This window comes from Leopardus geoffroyi, chromosome B4, assembly GCF_018350155.1.
Source record: "Leopardus geoffroyi isolate Oge1 chromosome B4, O.geoffroyi_Oge1_pat1.0, whole genome shotgun sequence".
NCBI classification, from domain to species: domain Eukaryota; kingdom Metazoa; phylum Chordata; class Mammalia; order Carnivora; family Felidae; genus Leopardus; species Leopardus geoffroyi.
In genome coordinates, this window is record NC_059341.1 from 123,159,506 (window position 1) to 123,171,402 (window position 11,897).

An 11,897-nucleotide genomic window follows, 5' to 3' on the forward strand; every position below is an offset into this window, starting at 1 on the left:
GTGGCTCCACATGTCACCAGAAACTAGGTTCTCTCTTTGTTATTGGCCATACTTAGTACCGGCTTCCATCTCCAACATCACTATGGTAGTTGTTGCAACTCTAGTCATCATATCTGTATTTCTGGCTGAAAAGAGGTGGGGGGGGGGGGAAGGCAAAATAGAGCACACATCAGTTGAAGCCACACAAGGTATGTCTATCTACCTCTCACAAAATCATTCCTTATTGCAAGGGAATCCAGGAAGTAATTTTTAGGTAGATCTAGTTGGCACCCCAAATAGTATTAAAAGTAAAGAAAATTAGGAGTATAGATATTATGTTGATAGCTTACAGTCTTTCTCACTGTCTAGCACATATTATTGTTGGTAAACTGTGGGCAGGTGGAAAAACTACTGTTATTAAGAGTGTGAAATTGCTCATGAGTCCACTTTTATGAATATGACTTAAATGTAGCTATATGGAAAGCAAGAAAAATACACTTTCTACTTTTATAAAGGAAAAACTGGTTGAGGTAATGAAATATTTTTGGTACATTTTGTTTGACCCTGGCTAGTCAAGTATTTCCCATGACCTGAAGTATTGTTCACTCAGGAAAGAAAAATCAAGCACATAGTAGGCACCCAATAAATCTTACTGAAATTAATCACATTTACCTATCTTTGGTAGAAGTTCATTATGTGGTTTCCTTATTAATACAAGGTAATGTTACACTAGCATGAATGATTAATGCCACTTGATGAAGGATGACATCATGAAAACTCGAATTACTTCATTTGTTCAGTTTTCTCATTTTAGAATATGACAGCAGTACCAAAAACCATGATGCCTAGGAATAAAGCTAACCAAAGAGGTAAAAGATCTGTACTCTGAAAACTAGCAATTTTTGAGTAGTACTCAAAGCAATCTACAGATTTAGTGCAATCCCTATCAAAATTCTACCAGCATTTTTCACAGAGCTGGAACAAACAATCCTAAAATTTGTATGGAACCACAAAAGACTCTGAATAGCCAGAGCAATCTTGAAAAAGTAAAGCAAAGCTGGAGGCATCACAATTCTGGACTTAAAGATATATTACAAAGTTGTAGTCATCAAGACAGTATATTACTGGCACAAAAACAGACACATAGATCAATGGAACAGAATAGAAAACCCAGAAATGGACCCACACCTATATGGTCAACTAATCTTCAACAAAGCGAGAAAGAATATCCAATGGAAAATAGCCTTTTCAACAAATGGTGTTGGGAAAACTGGGCAGTGACATGCAGAATGAAACTGGGCCACTTTCTTACACCAACACAAAAATAAATTCAAAATGGATGAAAGACCTAAATGTGATGCAGGAAACCATCAAAATCCTAGAGAAGAACATAGGCAGCAACCTCTTTGACCTCAGCCATAGCGACTTCTTACTAGACAAGTTGCTGGAGACAAGGTAAACAAAAGCAAACATGACTATTGGGATTTTATTAAGATAAAAACCTGCACAGCAAAGAAAACAATCCACAAAAATCAAAGGCAACCTATGGAATGGGAGAAGATATTTGCAAATGATGTATCTGATAAAGGGTTAGTATCCAAAATTTATGAAGAACTTATCAAGCTCAACACCCAAAAACAAATAATCCAGTTAAGAAATGGGCAGAAGACATGAATAGACATTTTTCCAAAGATGACATCCAGATGGCTAACAGACATTTGCAAAGATGATCAACATCACTCATCATCAGGGAAATAAAAATAGAAACCACGATGAGATACAACCTCACACCTGTCAGAATGGCTAAAATTAACACAGAAAACAACAGATGTTGGTGAGGATATGGAGAAAGGGGAAACCTCTTACAAACTGGTGCAGCCACTCTGGAAAACAGTGCAGAAGTTCCTCAAAAAGTCAGCAATTGCACTATTAGGTATTTACCTAAAGGATACAAAAATACAGATTCAAAGAGGCACATGCCCCTGAATGTTAATAGCGGCATTATCAACAATAGCCCAACTATGGAGAAAGCCCAAATGTCCATTGACTGATGAGTGGATAAAGATGTGGTGTATATACACAATGGAATATTATTCAGCCATGAAAAAGAATGAAATCTTGCCACTTGCAATGATGTGGATGGAGCTAGAGGGTATTATGCTAAGTGAAGTAAGTCAGAGAAAGACAAATACCATATTATTTCACTCATGTAGGAATTTAAGAAACAAAACAGATGTACATAGGAGTAGGGGGAGAAAAAGAGGGAGGCAAACTGTAAGAGACTCAACTATAGAGAAGGTTGCTGGAGGGGGGGTGGGTGGGGGAATAAGTGTTGGGTATTATAGACGGCACTTGTGGTGAGCACTGGGTACTATATGTAAATGACGAATCACTAAACTCTACTCCTGAAACCAATATTACACTATATGTTAACTCACTAGAATTTACATAAATAACTAGAACTTAAATAAATACAGCAGCAACATTTGCTAAGGACTTATTTTAAATTTTTTTTTTTCAACGTTTATTTATTTTTGGGACAGAGAGAGACAGAGCATGAACGGGGGAGGGGCAGAGAGAGAGGGAGACACAGAATCGGAAACAGGCTCCAGGCTCTGAGCCATCAGCCCAGAGCCTGACGCGGGGCTCGAACTCCCGGACCGCGAGATCGTAACCTGGCTGAAGTCGGACGCTTAACCGACTACGCCACCCAGGCGCCCCAACTAAGGACTTATTTTAATAAGGCTATTTGACCATTTAACAAATATTTAGTGGATTTTTTTGCCATTTTGTTATAAAATCACACAAAAATACAGAAGGAAACTTCACACAAATGTATAGCTTAATAGGTTATTACAAGAGAAAATAACCACTCAAGAAATGAAACTTTTCTGTACACTCCACAAACCTCTGTGTGCCCAATCTCTCTTTCAACCTCCTAGTTAACACCTCAAAAATAACCATTATCATTATTATTTTTATAGTAATGGATTCTTTGAATTTCTATGTACTTTGAATACTCAAGTGTGCATACCTAGACACCATAATTTAGTCTTACTCATTAAAAAAAACCCCAAAACTTGTCTTAGAAGTCTGTTTTTGAAAATAGGTTTCCCCTCTTTTTCTTTTTTACACAATTTATCTGTTGATTAGCCCAAGATATTTGACCTGTAGAATTTCCTACAGTCAGGATTTTACTAATTATGTACGTACGGTGAAGTTCAACCTAACTTATTTGCCCTCCTTATTTCATGCAAATTGGTAGTAGGATCCAGAGACTTAATAAAACTCACGTTTGATCCCTTCAGTAAGAGTATAAGTGAGGTTTTTGTTTTGTTTAATCAAGAAGCACATAATTATTCATGTTATTATCAAGTATTGATGCTCAATTAATTGGGGGTTTAAAAGTGGTGAAATTCTAATTTATCATTTTTTTTTTCATTTACTATTTGAAATATTTTTATAAGAGATGTTTCCCCTTGTCTAATATTTTGTTTCTTGGTGGTACACTGTATATAAGAAATGAAGGATAAATGCTTGGTTTTTCCCCCTTATTTTCAATGTTCACGATAATGAATTGGCATCCCTCTCATTCTCAAAAGGTGATCTTTTACTTTTGTTTTTCTAAGTATTAATATGAACTCATGAATTTAAAACATACTTTTTGTGTTTCATTCACTTAGATTATTACACGACTTAGAGCTCAAATTGTGCCATCTTTGGCCAGGGGGAGCCTCTTTACATGGGCTCCTGAGTCTGTGATAGCTTTCTTGCCATCTAGTATGGTCCATTGTTCCCGGTTCATCTTATACATTTCTTTTGCTAGACCTGAATTTGTCATTTCTTCAAAAAGTCTTGAAGTGAAAGTTGGAATTTCAATGCTACAATCTGGGTAACAGAGCTCTCATTGCTATTGGGTTCGTCATTTTTTTCTAAGCCTCTCCAGTGGATAGAGCAAATAAACACATTATGTTAAATAGTTTGATGAACTCATATTAATGCTTCCAGTTCAAATTCAACTATAATAATTTGTAACTCAGTCTCTTTGTGTTGTATTTGTATCTGCTTTTTCTCTCCCACTGAAAATCCTAGTTCTCAAGGACACAGAGGATATTAGAATATCTCATAATTACTCATGTATTTTGTCCTAAATTAAATAATCTCAAAATATTAATCTGTTAATACTTCCACTACCAATATCATGAAGAAAATTTTTAAAAAGGTGTTTTGTTTTGTTTTGTTTTTTTGGTTTTTGCATGTGTCCGCTCCATTTTTGAAGTTGTGCAAGAGTTTACCATTGTATGAGCATATAAGCATTACATACTGTTTTCTGTTTTTTTAACACTCCTTTAGTATTAATTTTATGAATATACATTTATACTTAATGCTCATTACTAGACTTAGGTTGATGTCTATAGTCATTTTGGTTGTATGAAGCTAATTCTCTGGTATGCCCCTTAGTAGGCCTCATAGGAACAATATTTCCTGAGGTTTTGCATGTTGCGAAATCATTTGTACCCTTTCTCAGTGAAGAACATTTTGCTGGATATAAAATTTTTAGCTCACAATTTGTTTTCTTGAGTATCTTAGGTATGGTTGCTTTGACTAATGCCCAAAAACATTGATTCAATTCCACAGCTGTTCATGAAAAAAAAAAAATTCTTAATAAATCAGAAATAACATAAAAAAGAATATATGTCACTTACTAACACCAATAAAATAATTAGCCTTAAAACACTTCCACTATTGTCAGGAACAAAAGCTAATGCTCACTGTTATCATTGTTATTCATCATTGTTCTGGAAATTCCAGCAAATGCATTAATAACAAGAAACAGAATATATTCTGGTATTTACCAGAGTAGAGGAGACAAAATTGCCTTTGTTCACAGATGATATGAGCATCTAGCTAGAAAGACTACAAAAATCAACAAAACAGAATTGGAAACAAATACATTCACTATGATAGCTAGAGTCAATGTCCATAAACAAAATCATTAGCTCTCCTATTATGCAGGAAAGGATTAACTCAGCAGGCTTGGGTTGTTCAAACCCTGCACATTCCCAAGAAATGCCCATTTTGAAGACTGCCGGCCTTTGGCTGGCCCCTGGGAGCTGAGCTCTTGGAATGTTCTTTCTATTAAGAGTGTTCTTTTTTTTTTTTTTTTTTTTTTTTTTTATGCCTGAGGCCTTGAGCCATGCTGTACCAGTTTGTCCAAATAGTTTATGCTAACAATGTGATTTAAGGTTTGTTTCTTGGATCTGGAGCTTGGGTAACTGATGTTTATCGTGCAAGTGCTATATATCTATATGAATGACCCCGCTTCCCCCCCCCCCCCACCCAAATTAAAAAACCTAGGGCATTCAAGCTTGGGAGAACTTACCAGGCTGGCAACACTTTACATATGTTGTCACACATTGCCACTAGAGGAGTTAAGTATGTCCCATGTGATTCCTCTGGGAGGGAACATTGAAATCTTGAGTTGGGTTTCCTCTGGGTCGTGCCCTCTATGTTTTTCCTTTTACTCCTTTTTATTATTTTACTGTAATAAACCATAACCATGAGTGTAACAACTTCTGAGTCCTATGTAGGAGTCCTAAAGTAAATAAAGGGGCTTGAGGGTGGTCTTGGGGACCCTTGACACATCTATATACTGTGAATATCTTTATAGAAAATAAGACCCTATTTATCAGAGTAATAAAATAGAATATTTAGAATATATACTTTACCTATAGAATACTCAAACTTTAAGAAGGCTTAAAAGTAAAGATTAATCAATTTTGAAAAGACTTAAAAGATAAATTTCACTTTGAAATTCAAGGGAAGACTTGAACAAATGGAGAGAGAGGGCTTATAAAAATATCAACTTTCCCTAGATTATTAAAAATTTTAACATAGTTCTAATTAAAACCATAAGTTTTTAAAAAAACATGATCACCTAAGAAAATAGCCTGTACATTTTGAGGAAAAGAATTCTGAATAGGGCCTTACCTTCAGATAATAAAATTTATTTTCAAAGGGTGCGTGGATGGTTGATTGTTAAGTGTCCAACTCTTGATTTAGGCTCAGGTCATGATCTCTGTTCATGGGATTGAGCCCTGCACTGGCTCTGTGCTGACAGCATGGAGCCTCCTTGGGATTCTCTCTCCCACTCTGCCCTCTCTGCCCCTCCCCACCCCCCCCGCCGCCGCTAGTGCTCTCTCTCTTTAAATAAACATAAAAAAATAAATAAAATTAATTTTTTTAAGTTATAAGAATTAACTAAATAGTGTGGTATATACAAAACCAGGAACAGATAGGTAAATTAATTTAATGGAAACAAATATACCCAAATATTTATTAGAATTTAGAATAAAGACTGCCTTCAAATCAATGAGGAAAAGTTGTTTACTCAAAGAGTCGTGTTGAGAAAATGGGCTAACCATTTGGAGAAAACTAAAGTTGGAACTCTAATAGTCCTTAAAGAAAAACGCATTTCAGGTGTAAGTATATATTTAAATTGTGAAAAACCGAACTCTAAAAGGACTAGAAGAAAACATAAGAAAATGGTTAGATAATATTATGGTAGGAAAAGGCCTGTATGTAATTCCAAAGGTATACTGTTAGAGAATATATCTAAACTTTGTAAATATTTAAATCTGATTTCTGTATGGTAAAACAGCAAAACTACAAAAACAAAACAAAAACAAGCACAAGTCATTCCACTAATAAAGAAATGCAAGTTAAACTCCAATAAGTTCCTACAGTTTTCCTATTAGATTAGCAATGATTTAGAGTAATGATAAAAGCTTGGATTGGTGAAGAGGTACGTAAATGAAGACTCTCATATGCTGCTGGTAAAAGAATATATTGATACAATATTTCTGGGTGGTAATTTGGAAATCTATGTCAAAATATGTATCTTTTATCAAGCAATTCCACATCTAGAAATCCTTTTAAGGGAATAATCAGGAAATGCCCAGAAGTATATGCAAAAATATTTTTTAAAAAATTAGAAACTGTTTAAATGACTGTAAATAGGGAATTGGCTAAACAAATTACAATACAGCTATACTATGTAGTCACTAAGAATGATGATGTAGGTATGTGTTTGTGTATATGCAAAGATGTTATTAATATATTATTTTTGAAAGGTTATAAAGCTATTTTTAGTTACCTTTTAAAAATACTGTGTGTGTGTGTGTGTTTGTGTGTGTGTGTGTGTGTGTGTGTGAAAGATTATACACTGAAGTATCAATAGTTATTTCTGGGTAGGAGGATTATAGGTAGTTAAAATACACGTATTCACTTTTGTGTTTACCTGTGTTCTGAATTTTCCATATTAAACTTTGTTATGGAAAAATAGTGAACTAAAAACAAAACAAATCACCCTACCTGCTTTAATTATATCAGGATTCATGTGGGGAATATATTTTGATGGAGGAGTAGCTTTAAAAGAAAAGGTTTGCAACTCACATAATTAAATTTTTTTCTGACCATCCTGTTACTAATTCTTATTGATTTCATAGCTCCAGATTGAGACCATCCCCCCACCCCACCCCGTACCGATGCATAATTTGATCTACTTCCTTGATTTTTTAACATTCCTGTTTTGTCTGTGACTAGCAAGCAGTTTCCCTTTGTCATGACCCTAGAACTCCCCACACCTGATGATTGCCCTGTGGTCAGTTTTGTTTGAACATGCTTTCTTTCAGAGACTATTTATGGATAGTTGTGAATACTGAGGATAATATTTATAAATATTTGAATAAAAGTGTTTTTTATCTCTAGAAATTGGTGGTGAGAGAGAGATTAAGAATCTGAAATGTATATACCAACCTTGCCTTAGTTAAGCTCTTTAGGGAAATGTCCAGATATGTTTGGTTATGGGGTTCTATCAGAAGTGAGGAGGCCTATGTCCTAGTACTTCCAAGAAGGATGTTTAGCAGGGCTTGTAAAGAATTTCGTTCAGAATTTGGCTTGCTTACAAATGATTCCCTTTATGTTTCTTAAGAGAGAAGCTCCGGCTGGGTCAATATGGTGTTTGTTTATTAAGCGGAAGTTCATGCCAAACAACTTCAGATGCCACTTCATATTTAACCACTGTGGATTTCTGTATGAGCAAATTATCCCTCACAGTGATGAAAAAATGAGACAGTGCTGGTGATGCAGTGGTTATAGTTGCCCTTTTCATCCTTGATTTTGAAGATCAAGGTTCTTTGACATGGACCATCAATATGGAACTCTGAAGCTCTCATTTATGGAGTTGTTTTCTGAACTGGCATCCACCTAAGCCAGGAATAGACTGCAGTACACTAATTGAGAACGACACAGTTCTTGATTTTAAGTCTGATCCATGGCTTACATTGTCTTACCACACCAAATAGCTCTGCTATGAAGTTTTGTTTCTCTTAGTTCCTTTATTTCTTGAAATTCTTTTCCTCCTACAATTCTACTCTGTTCCCATGGGTCTGTAGGATTCAATGAATCTTCCAAGCCTAAAGACTTATATCTGGACATTCCTTTTTCTTCCAATCAGTTCCTTTTCTAAGATGGCATTGAGGTAGTATGTTGTATGTTTGTTTAATACTTAGTTATTATTGTTATAATATGTAATTTCTATTTTATTTCACTTCTGAACTAAAATTGCTGGCTTGCTTTTATCATTGTGCTATGGTTTTTAGGGACATTGCACTCCAGTTTTGCCACTAAACGTTTTAATTAAGTGGTAGGTATTAGGAGAATGGAATTTAAGAGAAGTTTTCAGAGAGAATTAAGAAGAAAATAGTTCCAGAGTTGACCACCTTACAATATTCCTATCCAGGCCTATCTTTTCTCCATGCAGTTAGTTACAACAGTTGGAGGGCTGCTTCTAACACTGGCACCAAAGAGTTCAGTTTTTCCACTCTCTCTCCCAGAAAAGATCAGGAAGTGCAATAAGGTTCATGAAAATTTAAGCTTGAAGTTTAGAAAACTCAAAACAACCCAAACCCTCAAACATTCAGTTTGGTTTGAATCTTGGACAAAAGTTTGCTATGCAGCTAGTGGAGCCATTCCAGCTTAAGGGCTGTAGTAACTTCATTTCAGGGCTAGTGACGGGGAAATTATGAAACCATAACTTGGATCTTATTTTAACAAAACCAAGAAACAAAAACACTTACTGGGGAATCTGCATGGGAAAGGGGGCCTACCTAACCCCAATTGCTGCTATTTTACTGTGGCAACTCCTCTTACTATAGGAATTATGAAACCGTTCTTTCCAATTCCTTCAGAGAGAGCTGACTTTTGAAAGCAATTGAGTTGTCTGCATCCAATTTATAAGCCTCCTGATGTGCACAACAGGGAAAGATCTTTCATAGGTGATTAAATCCAACAGGGTTAAGGCCTGTCATAGTGATCTCCCTCATGGTCAGCTTTCATTTCAAAAGTCATCCCAGGAGAACCACTGTAGTTCTTTACCTAGTTGACTTCTGAAACAAATTTTCCACTTCAAAGAGAGCCCAATAATTTAGACCCTATCCTCCTTGGATACTATTTATTTGTTCCAGGGATAAGAATTCCATTTAATGACTATTTCTTGAGTGGCTTCATGGGCTTCATTATATCTGGCACAGGAGAATATATTCCAGGCAGGGGTATACAACATAGAAAAAAAATTTTTTTTCCTCAAAGATCTTACGGACCAGTCTATGATCAACAATGGAAACATATTAGAACCAAACAAATACAAAAAGGATTCATTGTGAAATAATTAAGAAAAAACTTGAGTTGATTTCTAAACATACCCAATAGATTATCTCACCTAATTTACAATTGTTCACTTATCAAATACTGCAGAGCAAAATGAGGTCAAGCCTCAGGCTCTGCAGATGTGGTAGACAGCCTGAAGGGGCAAAGAGTCATAGAGGCTTGCTGAAGTTCTGAAACACACAGTCTCAAAGGATTTGGGAAAGATTTGGGGCCTCAGAGATACTGAGAATTTAATAAAGTACGCATTTTCTTATTTAGGTAGAGATATAATAGAAGTGATTAACTGACAAGGTTCTGGTGAGCAAAAAGCATAAGTATTCCCCCAGAGAATCCATATTTTTATCAAACTGGCTGCTTTTCTTACTTGAGAATATATGAAGTTAGTGATTTAAGTTGGATTATAGTAAACGTTCACCATTCTTTTAAGTGATTATTTCTGCTATTACATGGAATCATGTTGCTGTGAAATCTGAACGAATTCACATGAAATCTCAAATGAATCACAAGCCAGTGAACTGTTTAATGATGTTTGTTGCAACCTGAGATTTTTTTTTGCATTTCTATTAAAATATTGTTTAATATTATGTCTTAGTGACATCAATATCTAACTCCTTTCCTTCTTTATCTTTGTACTTTAGAACTACAGGAAGCAAGTTTTTTTCTTAGAATGTAAATATATCTAGTTAACTTTCCAAAATTTGGAGACTCTTAGAACTATTTTCTGAACTAATACTCACGTCATAATGATTATAGTTAACAGTGGAAATATAGGAGTATAACATTCTTCAATAACTTGGAATTTAAAATTCGATTCATGGAATATTTATCAAAGCTATTAGTGGACAACCAATTAATAATCTTTGCAAAGTCCTGTATTTAGGGAGTGAACTAATGGTTGAGGAAATGAAATAAACTTGAGTGTTAAATGTCTACTAAGTGGCAGGGACAGTCAGTTCCAAACAAGAAAATAATAATTTCCAGATAGAGATGGTCAGAGGATTCATGGGAGATGTGATATTTGTGTTCACCATTGAAGGGTATATGGATTTGAAGAAGAATAAGCAAGTTATTTGAGATGTGGGAGATCAATGCATCAGACTGGTAAATGCACAAATTGTGTGGGGATAGAGAGTTAATGTAGGAGAGTAGTGGGAATTAGAGTTGAAAGGTAGGATCAAACCACATTTTGGAAGACTGAGCCAATGGGTCTGAGCTTTATCCTATAGTTATAAATAGCTGTTCTAAGTTTCTGAGATGGGGAATGAAGTGGTCAAGTGATGGTTTAGGATGATAACACTGGTAGTAACTGGTAGCATAGATAGATGGAAAGGGGAGTGTTTGACAACAGAACAACCAATTAGAAAACTTTTTCACTTATCTAAAAAATAATAAGTCTAGTGTAGAGTAGTGGCTACAGTAATGGAAAGAAAATAAGTAGGAAGAGAATGGAGAATCAATATAATTTGAGGTTGTTAGATGTGGGAAGTGAGGAACAACTTGAGACATCTTTTGGTTTAATGTATGATTTGGGACCTATGTATCAGGGAGAATGGTTGCAGAGCATTATTATAAATGAAAAATCTATATAATTAATTAGCTTGGAATTAGGGGAGAATATAGGTTTGCTTGTAGGTGAATTGCTCTTGAGGTGATAACATGTCCTTTAAAAGCAGTTGGAAATGCAGGACTCAATTTTATTAGAGAAAGTAAAAGGCAAGACTAGTAATAATGATTTGGGCATTATCTATGTTAGTAATGGTTGAAGAATTGATCTTGGGGAAGTAGATAAGATCACCAAAGGACTAGGGAGGGGCCAAGATGGTGGAGCAGCACAGAAGGTTTTTTTGCTTCTCTCATCCCTGAAAGATCACCAAAGGGCTTAGGAATAGAAGAACAACTATCTTGATATACGAGCTGTAGGATACATCCATACTTAGGTGATGAAAGTTGGAGAGAAGACAGTGGAGGAGACATAAGGTAGAGAAGAGAATCAGAATATGGTAGAATGACAAGTCAAAAAAAAAAAAAAAAAAAAAAAGGAAAGACTTTTAAGAATGATAATGGTTATTACCCTGATAACAAAACCAGACAAAGCTGCAAAAAAAAAAGGAACTTCAGACCGGTATGTCTGATGATCATAGATGCAAAAATCCTCAACCAAGTATTAGCAAACAGAATCCAACAATATA